The sequence below is a fragment of the Drosophila ananassae genome, chromosome 2R (assembly GCF_017639315.1).
Source record: "Drosophila ananassae strain 14024-0371.13 chromosome 2R, ASM1763931v2, whole genome shotgun sequence".
Taxonomy (NCBI): domain Eukaryota; kingdom Metazoa; phylum Arthropoda; class Insecta; order Diptera; family Drosophilidae; genus Drosophila; species Drosophila ananassae.
The window spans coordinates 2,841,992-2,852,131 of record NC_057928.1 but is presented as its reverse complement, the minus strand read 5'-3'; the positions used below and the strand labels follow the sequence as shown (position 1 = coordinate 2,852,131).

The window sequence follows — 10,140 nt, the reverse complement described above, 5'->3', positions numbered from 1 at the left end:
TATATTTCTTCAATTATTTAAAACAGAACGCATAATATATAGAATATATATACATATATGGAAGTAACCTCTGGAGAGGCGATTTACACAGTTAGCAATACTTTAATTGTAAGGATAAACATCAAAACTGTTTTTTTTTACTTCATAGGTTTTGACATTCAAGAAGGTGGAATAATTAAAAACCTTTCCAAATTGTTTCGTAGTTGTGGGAAACCAAATTGTTTTAACAAATTAACAGATGAGAGGCCTATCCTTATGAGAGTTCCACTATATAATAAATTATAAAAAAACAAGAAAGGAAAGCTAACTTCGGGCGGAGCCGAAGTTGATATACCCTTGCAGTTCAGTCGTAGTCCGCTAGGTGGCGCCACGCATCTTATATTATTAGATATATAGCGGATCGTATATAGTCGGCCTATCCTTATGAAATTTGGCAGATCGGATTGTTTTTCCCAAAATAGAATCTGTACCAAATCCCATCGTTCTAACTTAAAAAAAAACCAAAGTTATGCCAATTTCGATGGTTGTATGACAGCTATAGGATATAGTCTGCCGATCCTTATGAAATTTTGTACATAAGATATTTTGGTCAAACATAACATGTGTCCCAACCCTCTAACTTAAAAAACACCAAAGTTATGGCATTTCCGATCAATCAGTTATATGGCAGCTATAGGATATAGTCGACCGATCCCGGCCGTTCCGACTTATATACTGCCTGCAAAGGAAAAAAGGATGTGTGCAAAGTTTGAACTCGACAGCTTTAAAACTGAGAGACTAGTTTGCGTAGAAACAGACAGACGGACAGACGGACATGCTCATATCGACTCAGGAGGTGATCCTGATCAAGAATATATATACTTGATATACCGAAGTTGATATACCCTTGCAGTTAAGCAGAAGCTTATATTATTATTATATATATCGGATCGTATATAGTTGTCCGATCCTTATGAGAATTTCACCATCAACAAAATTTCTAATAAAAATATAATATTGGAAACAGCCCCAAGCATCTTTAAAAATAGAAAGGTTGTGCCATTTCCGATCGTTCAGTTATATGGCAGGTATAGGATATAGTTGGCCGATTCTTATGAAACATAGGATTAGATTGCCCAAAACGGAAACCATAGATAGTCCCATCATTCTAGCTTCAAAAACAACAAAGTTAAGCCAATTATCCTAATAAAATTTTGCAAATCGGATAAGATTGCCCAAAATGCAATCTGTACTAAGTCCCATCCTTCTAACTTATAAAAAAAAAATAATTTATGGCATATCCGATCAATCATATAATAAACATGTATTATATCTAAAATAAACGCGCAAGCATAAAAAATTAAAAAAACTGGAAATTACGTTTTTCCAGTTTTTCTAGTTAAACCAATTGTTGAATGTAACAATTTATTTTGGGTGTGCGATATAAAATAATAAATATTAGAAAAGTATTGGCGGAGTTGGTTTGCCTGGTTTTTTTTTTAGCATTTAATCCATGATTTGGCCCAAAACGGCTGTAATTAAAGTAAAGCAGCGTTTTATTTATATGCATTATATGCTCAGTGGGGGCATATGCATAGAAAGCTTTCTACTCATAAAATTTTGCATTCTTCTCATTAAGACATGAGACACTGAAACACAAAGCAGAATTACATCAAAAGTTGCCATCAAGCAACGAAGTTCGAAATTAGCCGAATGGAGAGCGTTGTGGTTTCTAACACGGAAGGGCCTGAGTTCTAATCCTAGTTGAGTCAATGTTTATGTTTTACTTTTAAAGCCCTTTTTTATTTGGATTTTATTTTTAAATAAATAAACTAAAATCTGAGAAGATATACTCCATATTTTTTAGGGTATTGACCAAATATATGCAGACTCCAAATAGCAAAGTTGCCAATCAAATACACACGTGTATACACGTGTACAAAATGGGTAGCTGCACTTACAGGACTATATCTTGAGTTAACGGATTTTGCCAGATATGAGCGATATATCAAAAGTTGCGTCATCTCAAAAGCTATCTCCACGTGCAATATAAAAAGGATCAGTCGAGGAAATTTTGAAAAATAATTTTCTTTCTTTAAAAAAAAATTTATTTTCAGTGTATTTTTTTTGTACTATATAGACGTTTGGTCTCAAAGAAAGTGAAATTGATATTTAAAAAACCATTTCAACGGTGTAAAGCTCTTTTTAATATCTTTCTTAATTATAAAGTTATGAATTTTTTCATTAACAAAGTTTTTTTAATTTTTTGACGTAAGCTTAAGGTATTTCAAAAAGTTGTAAAACAATAGTTGCTCATATGATAGTAACAAACATTTTCCAATTTTTTTCAGGATTTTTAAGAAGAAAATAGTGCAAACAGACAAACCGACAAACCGACAACTGGCTTCATTTTGAAGAAGAAGAAAAAATTTTTCGAATTTTTCGAATAACTTCTGAATGAAATGTCGGATCGGGTCGATTGAGGTACCAACCGACGCGTATTTAGCTCTAGAATGCGAATATATAAAAATCTTGAAACAATACCTTTCGATTGGTATATAATTCATTTAGATCGATTGCCTACAGAAAATTTTTAATTCTTCGGCTATATATAGAGTTTCCTCGCGCACGCCTAGGCATGCAGGTCGTCACCTCGTGGACTTCCGTCCACAGTGATTTATATCTATATCTATATCTATATCTTATATCTATATCTGTGCTTTCGAAAGCTTTGGTAGAGCTTCTTCTCCCAACCTTTGACTTATGCACTTGTTGCAAACTGCTTTGGTATAGATATTGAGCTGCACTTTTTTTTGGGTTCAACTAATTTCTATAATAAATATTGAAATCGAACTGCGCCTTTATTAATTCGATTAATCGTTCAAACACGATTGATAACGTTTATAGTAAAAGCAAACCAACATTTGCGAACGTAGATACGTTATGAACAAAAAAAGTAGACAAACCCGTAGATATAGCCACAAAAAACGTTGTGTAAACTTTTTAGATTAAACGGCTCGAGTCTATAAACCTGGAAGATACGAACATACCATTCTTATTTACAATAAATAAAATTTTACTTCCTATCTAATCTCTTAGATATGTATAGATAACTTAAGATAAAATGTTAAATAAATATAATTATTACCCTTGTATCTTAATTTTTTTTTAAATATGGCCCTGGCTATTGCTGCTGGGTAGGTAGTCGTTTTTTTAATCCGTATGGACCGTGTCTCAGTGAAGTTTTCAATATCTTTGTAACGAACAACAAAGAGCTGATGTTCTTTGCAAGCTTTTATCCCTTCACGCATCAATTTTATTTGCGTGCAAATATGAGCCAAATATTGTGAGCCCACTCTACAAATTATATGAGCCCACCCTACAATGGCCAGTGCGTTTTCTCCGCGATCCTGCATCAGGCCCCTTTGTATCTAAAAAGCTTACGACGGGAATTTTAACTTATTTTTAAATTGTATTTTTAAACTATTTTAACATGATTCTAATTTTGTATTGAATTTAACTTTTTGGTTTTTCTGGGATTTTCTTTCAACTTTTAGCAAATATTTTATCTTTGTATTGGGGCATTTCTTTTAACTTCTAATTTATATTTTAATTTTGTATTGTGGTTTTGGGGCTTTAAACTAGGTTTTGGGGCTTTTCATTTAACTTTTAACTTCGGTGTTAACATTATATTGGGCATTTTCTTTCACCCGTTTCTTTTACCTTTTTAACTTAAATTTTATAACATATTTTATGGTAGATTAATTAAAATTTTTAGACCACAGACTCCTGTTAATCAGAGCACTTATGGATGCCTCTTAGCCATCCCCGCGAGGCACTGGGATTGGTTTAGGCGAAATTCACTCCGAGCTGTCCATCAGCATCGTGCAGACTAAACCAGATAATATTTTTCGCCCGCTCTTTTGTCGATAGCGAACGTGTGATTAAAAAAAACAAACTGCAACTGTTTAATAAGCTTCTGGGCGATGATTATGTCGCTTGATGGGGTTCCTTTTCTTCTTCGCTTCCAGAATCACAGGGCCGGATTCAGCTGCCCTCTTGGAGTAGAAGTTAGTGCTTCTATGATCGCCTCCTTATATAAAAAGAGGCTTATAAAAATTGCCTATAAAAAAATAGACGCCTAAATGAGGGCATCTGCACCCGTACTACACCCCACAGACTTGGACTTACCCCTGAGGGTTCGGTAACACACTGGGGATGGGTTCCCTTTTGCTGGATGGGTTCACTTTCACTGTATAGGTTCACTTTTACTGGATGGGTTCACTCTGAATGCAGCAGCTTAGGCTGCGTAAATTTTTGTGTGGTAAGCTCTATATCTGTGGGTGATTCTTATCTTCGCGCAGGTCGAGAGTCTGGTTAAAAAGGAAGCACGAGATTTTTGAGCTCGGCTGCTACAAAATGGCTGGCTACCAGGGCTAGACTTTAGATACTCCAAAAACGCTAAGACAAATACAGTCCTGCCTTATCCCTTACGCCTAATGTTGCCAATTTACTGACCGTACCGCCCGCTAGGTGGCACTAGTATAAACCGGGTCTGCGGTTTTCGAACCCCACTACATCTTTAATTCCGCTCTCGGGATGATTTCGTTTTTTCATGCTTCACATACATACATAAGTCCAAATTGGCCTGAAGTATGCAAATAATGCATTTTAATAAATGCACTATAAAATATAACTTTGTATTATAATTATAATGACTCATATGCCAATCTATCATAGCCCAGACTATCATTTTAGTTGATTTTTAATATTTTTATATAGTCAAGCCAAGGAAGTAAGATGCAAATTTTTTTGGGATGTTGTTGTTATTCAGTGCTAAAGAATGACAAGTTTGACAAATAGGGCCTAAAGTGCGTTTACATGTATTCGGCGGTCTGCTACTTATTTCCCTATGTTTATGAGATGGGTAATAAGTCCCGTTACTATTTTATGTCAGTAAGAGGGGATTAGGAAAGCAGTTTAATCCGTAATTGCAAATCATACTATTCACACTATTTTTCACACTATTTTTCAACAAGTCTGTTGTGATGCTGTAAATATAAATCAGCTTGATTTCAGCTTAAGGAGAATTATTTGCATCTCACTGCAACACTTCTTTGCTGCCGGTATGACTTCATTATGACATCGTATGACATGGTTTTTTTTAAATATTTAGATTTTAGCAATTAAGGGATTACACAGGCTTCAAGCTTAAAAAAAACGGCGTTGACAGGAGATCTCGCATTAAGATCATAAGAATAGAACAAAATGCGTATTTAGCTTATTAGCTTAATAGGTAATTCTTAAGACCGTAAAAGAGCGCAGAAAAATACAAAATAATACAAATTCAATTTTTCGAATTTTTGGCAAAAGATAAAGATTTTGTGGCAAATTTTTATGCTTGCAGTGGGATTAACATTTTTGGGATAACTGTGCAACGCAGTGAAGTAAATGCATCTCCAACCTTATAAAGTATATATAAGCAATCCTCTGCCTATCTGCTCATCGAACTTGAAAGCTATAGGATATATTCGGTCGACCCGAATATATCCTATAGCTTTCGTATAACTGAGCGATCGAAAATAACAAAGTTTAATGTTTTGATTGACATGGGAGCTAAAGCGCCATTTTATTTTGGCTTTATCTCCGAAAGCATCCATTTAGGAAAATTTTTAGACCGCATTCTACAGATTTTTCCGGAAATAACTCCCGTCTTTCAAATGAATATCGTATCTCTGATTAAATTTTGTGTTTCTTTAAGACCCCAAATTGGTAAATAGGAATTTTTTCCAATTCTCAATTAATTCCCCTAATTTGCGTAGTGGTGGAGCTCTTCATGAAGTCATGGTGGCACGCACATAATATTGAACTACATAGGTGTTGCAAATGTGGATTGATAAGTTTTTCAAAAAGCTTTTGAATTGCTGACAATTTACAGCTGCCTATATAGTTTGCAGCGTCGGATTTTTTCCGTTTTTTATCGAGCGGAATAATGTAAGATTCCTTCCACATAAGGGGAAAGATCGAAGTCTCCAGCGATAGATTAAGAGTTTCTGCGTTATCATGCTGTTATATAATATATTGATCATTATTTCGGGATTATTTTAATTATTTCGTAAAGAAGATAGGAAAGATAATCTTAATCAATTAACCGTAATCATATTTAAACCGCTCCGCTGCGCGACATAGCTTAAAGCAATTAACCGTCAGACCGGGCCCGACTAGCCATAGTCTTGCGCAGAGATAAACTTGGAAACGCATGGGTCAGGACTTATGTGGGCTTATGAGGGCGGGCCAGAACTTTTCACCCCGCGCAGAGATCACCTCGGAAATGCAGTGATGAAACGCTCAACCGGCAGACAGCTCGTATCGTCGAAAGTGCAGATTAGCCAGGGCCGTCAAGAGCCATGTCGGGCTCCGGGGCATAATCTGTTCGCTATATAAATGACGTTTGTAAATTAGTTTTGTTAATATAAAATGACTTGTTAGTGAGATCAACCAATATTATTTTCAATATTTATTCATTCTAATTAAACATTCATATATTTCTTTCTCAATTTTGGTCATCTAAATTTTCGAAAAAAAAAATTAGACCCCGCTGCCGGGCCCATGTCCATTGCGGGCCGCGGGAAAATTACCCGGCTGACCCCCCCTCTCATCGGGCCTGTCTCTAGCTGAGAAGGAGAGCGAACGGACTGATGGACCCCCTTTCGCACGAGTGTACCTCGTAGGATGTGGACTCCGGAGACGGGGTCCTGACTGATACGGAACTCCAGGATTTATAAGCAAGCGATACCCCGATAAATGTACTACTCACTTATGTTTCCTTCTGTATATTTTATTCCACTTGATCGTCTGTTTTTCTTTTCGTGTGACTCCAAAGCTATTTTCTATTCTGGTTATTTGCCTACTTTCTCGCACTGCCTACTTTTTCTCTCGCATTCTTCATTCAGTTTTCAATGCATTCTTTCTCGCATAACACCATTCATCAGAGCCAAAACATTATCCTGGAATAATAATTGCTTAAGATGCTTTCTGAATGGCGTATTATATTATATTAAACGAATTAAAGTGAGTGCCTTCCGATAAGCTTGAACAACACACGGATCCCGCAAATAAGCGAAATAACTTATTTAGGTATCCACTTGAATAGGCGTCTAACAACTGACACTAAAGGCATGCAGCCTCCACCGCGCTTTGACTACAATGTCCTGCTTTAAAACTCCATCCTTAAGCTAATATGGACATAAAGTGCGGAATCGCAATTAGAAGCCAGGTTGACATCGTCCAGAGGGCGCAATAAAAAATTGAAACAATCAATGTCTAGCTTGAAATTCATGGGAAGGACGCCTTCCCACTCTCCGGCGTTGGGAGGAGCGGCGGATCTTGTCCGGTCAATCTTTATACTTTACCTGTTTCTATATACCACCTTCGTCCAAACTGCATACATACGGGCAACTATATAATATATTTTTCGAATCTTGCATGTCGTAGAAATAGCCGTCCGCTTGAACATATCAGCCTCGGTATGCAAGGCACCTTCTAAATTTAAAGAACATCATGAATTTACTCTTAAATAAACATAAAATAACGGTTGAACAGTTAGTTATTCAAGATACTTAGTGGCTCGGTCCAATTTCACCATGCATAACGCAGAATGTTATAGGAGTTATATTCAGCTACGAGAAGTTGGGTCGGGTGAAATGATAATTTTTGGAAAAAAAAGGTGCAATCGATTGCCCAATTAAATGACCACAAATGACCATCAATATTTTGAAACCTCCCACCTCCCGTTTGGAAAATATTCAAAAATGAAAATTTTCAAAAATGTTAAAATTTGACTTTTTCAATTTTTTTTTTTAATCGAAATAAACCAAAATGACCACCAATGGTCATATTTTATAATTTTGAAAAAAAACTTTTAGTTTTTAAAATATTAGTTATAGTTTTAGTTTTTAGTTTTGGTCGTTTTTTGGCCAGGTAAAAAAAAAATTTAAAAAAAAAACTACTGAATTCGTTTTCCACTAGTTTCCATCATTGCCCATCCCTTAAAACTTAACAAAATTAACAAAAACTTAAAAATTAACAAAAAACTATATGCCCATCATGGCATCATGGCCACATCTTAAAACTTACATATTTTACAAAAAAAACTATGACCTTCATTGCCCATCCCTTAAAAGTTAAAAATTTAACAAAAAAAAATCATGCCCACCATTGCCCATATCATAAAACATAAACATTTAACAAAAAAAATCATGACCATCATTGCCCATCCCTTAAAAGTTAACAATTTTACAAAAAAATCTATGCTCAGCATGGCCCACATCTTAAAACTTAAAAATTTTAAAAATAACCGACTGACCGGGGCGAGCAAAACCAGCGACTTCTGAGTTCGTCGGGAAACTAATACCAAGCGATCTGAGTCAGCAGACCCATAGCTAGTTTACCAAGAACTTTCTTTAATACTTTCTTTAATATTGGCCTTACTCTGTGTACACAACATATGTATGAAATAAAGCATCCTATAAGGACAATCTCGAACTACAACCCACAGTTTCCATAACCGCGGTACCTCAAAAATCCTCAGCGTGCTGCTCCAGCCAGAAGGACAACTAACAGGATCATTAACCGAAACACAATATATACACACTCGAGGCCCGCCATCCCGCACACCTCCCCTCATTTGGGCCTCAGCGTGCCGCGTCTAACTCAGAGCGGCTAATAGGACAATCAAGGAAAACATTAGTCAAGCCAATAGTTTTTGACTACGGCTCCGAGATTTATAGTTACTCTCGGGAGTCCAATCTCTCGGGAGTAACACCCCGTCATACAGATGCTCATTGATGAGCATATTGAAAGAAATACCGCCCTTTAAAGGTTGATCAGAAATTTCACCAAAGATCAATCGGAACGACGAATAAAAGAAGATTACTTCGATGATCGACTGAGACCGCTCACCCACGACCTCATTGATTTGATCAGGAGTGTAAATAAAGGACGTCTTCTGCCTAAACGTTAGCAATGCGGTCGTTCTAAATTCCAAAGTTTGACGGAGATTGCCGGCAATTGCTTCGATTCTACGAAATTTTCAAGGAATTCCTATACAATCGGGTATTGATTGGTGGACATGCCTCGGTGCCTGGTTACATTTAAAGAATCGATACCAAAATGAACGGCTGTTGATCAAGTCAACAATTCAACATTTTTTTTTACACCCCAGAAGTAATGGATCTATGGACAAGCTGCGCAGCTTGCATGATACCGTGCTCCGAACAATCACCATTCTCAACGCACTCAAGGTGTCGCCAGTCAACTGGGATGCAATATTGATACACAGCATTGAGGAAAGATTGGATCCAGGCACATCTTCAGAACTAGCCATCACCGATCCAACCACTCGACACTCTCTGAAACAAATGTTAGAACACCTTGAATTCCTTGATTCGAAAAAATAAATCTACCGATTCCCCTTAATCCAGGTTAATATGAACGGTGTGTTCAGCAGTAGCCCTTTTGGCCCAATGGATCTGTCGGATCCCCTCAGCAATGCCGCACACTTCTAGATTCTGTATCACAGGTTAATATAATCTCCAAGAAAATGGCTGATGAACTTCGCTGGCATAAAAGGGAAAACTAAAAGAGCATGAAAAAAGGCTGTGATGACCCTATCATCATTAGCCACTGAGAATGGTTTCGATGGCGCGCAACAAAATGAAGGAGACATAGAAATATCCTCGGTAAAATACCAATTTTGGAGGTCGTACACCATGAAAGACTTATTTCCCCTTAAATGGAAGGAATCATTTATAGTTCCCTTGCATAAAAAAGGAAAAAATCCGATGCAGCCAACTACAGAGGCATCTCTTAATCGTCAGCTATTCTTAAGCTATTCGAAAAAGTAATCACTCCTCATTTGCAACACCTTTGCTTTTCAATCATTTCTCATGTCAGCAGGGTTTCATTAAGCGTCGCTCCACCACCACTTAATTATTGGAGTTGGAGTTTGTCATACATGGCTTCCGAAAGGGTCTGCCAACCAATGTTATTTATACAGACTTTAGTAAAGCATTTGATTCAATGAATCACTCACTCCTCTTTAGTTAGCTGAATATTTTGGGATTTCTCTACAAATCTCCTTACATGGATCTGCAGCTACTT

At 36.6% G+C, this 10,140-nt stretch overlaps 1 protein-coding gene across 1 annotated transcript in view; it reads left to right on the top strand.

Annotated features, from left to right (window-relative positions):
• The first annotated feature begins 3,307 nt into the window (after positions 1 to 3,307).
• The window catches only part of LOC26514480 (cholesterol 7-desaturase nvd), a 114,963-nt gene continuing 108,130 nt past the window's right edge, over positions 3,308 to 10,140 (top strand). The window contains exon 1 of the mRNA XM_044714748.1: positions 3,308 to 3,325. The gene's annotated coding sequence lies outside the window, so the exon portion shown is untranslated. The remainder of the gene's footprint in view (positions 3,326 to 10,140) is intronic.